The sequence below is a fragment of the Arachis stenosperma genome, chromosome 6 (genome assembly GCF_014773155.1).
Source record: "Arachis stenosperma cultivar V10309 chromosome 6, arast.V10309.gnm1.PFL2, whole genome shotgun sequence".
Taxonomy (NCBI): Eukaryota; Viridiplantae; Streptophyta; class Magnoliopsida; order Fabales; family Fabaceae; genus Arachis; species Arachis stenosperma.
This window is the reverse complement of record NC_080382.1, coordinates 141432934-141434195: the sequence shown is the minus strand read 5'-3', so window position 1 is coordinate 141434195 and position 1262 is coordinate 141432934. Positions and strand designations below refer to the sequence as shown.

At 38.4% G+C, this 1262-nt stretch overlaps 1 non-coding gene across 1 annotated transcript; it reads left to right on the top strand.

Moving 5' to 3' along the window:
- The first annotated feature begins 277 nt into the window (after positions 1-277).
- Positions 278-385, top strand: LOC130937408 (small nucleolar RNA R71). Its single transcript, XR_009068630.1, has one exon. It is a non-coding gene; the product is annotated as a small nucleolar RNA R71 (small nucleolar RNA).
- Positions 386-1262: the final 877 nt, after the last annotated feature.

Genomic DNA, 1262 nt, shown 5'->3' with positions numbered 1-1262 from the left:
AAATCATGTTGACTTGCTGAGTCAACACTTTGTTCTGAGCCAATATGGCATTCAGAGCATCAAATTCAAGAACTCCCTTCTTCTGAGGCGTCCTATTATTCACGGAATTCCTCTCAGAAGTGTACATGAATTGATTATTTTCAACCATGTCAATAAGTTCTTGAGCTTCTGCAGGTGTTTTCTTTAGGTGAATGGATCCACCTACAGAATGGTCCAGTGACATCTTGGAGAACTCAGACAGACCATAATAGAATATATCCAGAATGCTCCATTCTGAAAGCATGTCAGGAGGACACCTTTTGGTCATCTGCTTGTATCTTTCCCAAGCTTCATAGAGGGATTCACCATCTTTTTGCTTGAAGGTCTGAACATCCACTCTAAGCTTGCTCAGCTTTTGAGGAGGAAAGAACTTAGCCAAAAAGGCCGTAACCAGCTTATCCCAGGAGTCCAGGCTATCCTTAGGTTGTGAGTCCAACCATGTTCTAGCTCTGTCTCTTACAGCAAAAGGGAAAAGCATGAGCCTGTAGACTTCAGGATTTATTCCATTCGTCTTTACAGTCTCACAGATCTACAAGAATTCAGTTAAAAACTGATAGGAATCTTCTGATGGAAGTCCATGGAACTTGCAGTTCTGTTGCATTAGAGCAACTAGCTGAGGTTTCAGCTCAAAATTATTTGCTCCAATAGCAGGGATGGAGATGCTCCTTCCATCAAACTTGGAAGTAGGTGGAGAATAATCACCAAGCATCCTCCTTGCATTATTATTATTTTCGGCTGCCATCTCCTCTTCTTTTTTGAAAATTCCTATAAGGTGCTCGCTGGATTGTTGTAATTTAGCTTCTCTTAGTTTCCTCTTCAGAGTCCTTTCAGGTTCTGGATCTGCTTCAACAAGAATGTTCTTGTTCTTGCTCCTGCTCATATGAAAAAGAAGAGGACTAAAGATACCGCGGATCCTCCTTGCCACAGTATAGAGGTTCCCTTGTGTGAGTAGAAGAAGATAAGAATAAGAATTAAGAAGAGGAGAGTTCGAACTCAGAGGAGAAGAAGGGGTTCGAATTTTGGGTGAGGAGAAGTGTTAGTAGATAAATAAATAAATAAAATGAGAAGAGAGAGAGAGGAAATTTCGAAAATAAGATTAAAATTTAAAAGTTAAAATTCGAAAATAAAAATTGAAATTAAATTAAAAATTTAAAACAATTAGTTAATAAAAATTGAATTGTGAAAAAGAGGGAGATAATTTTCGAAAATTAGAGATAGAAGGG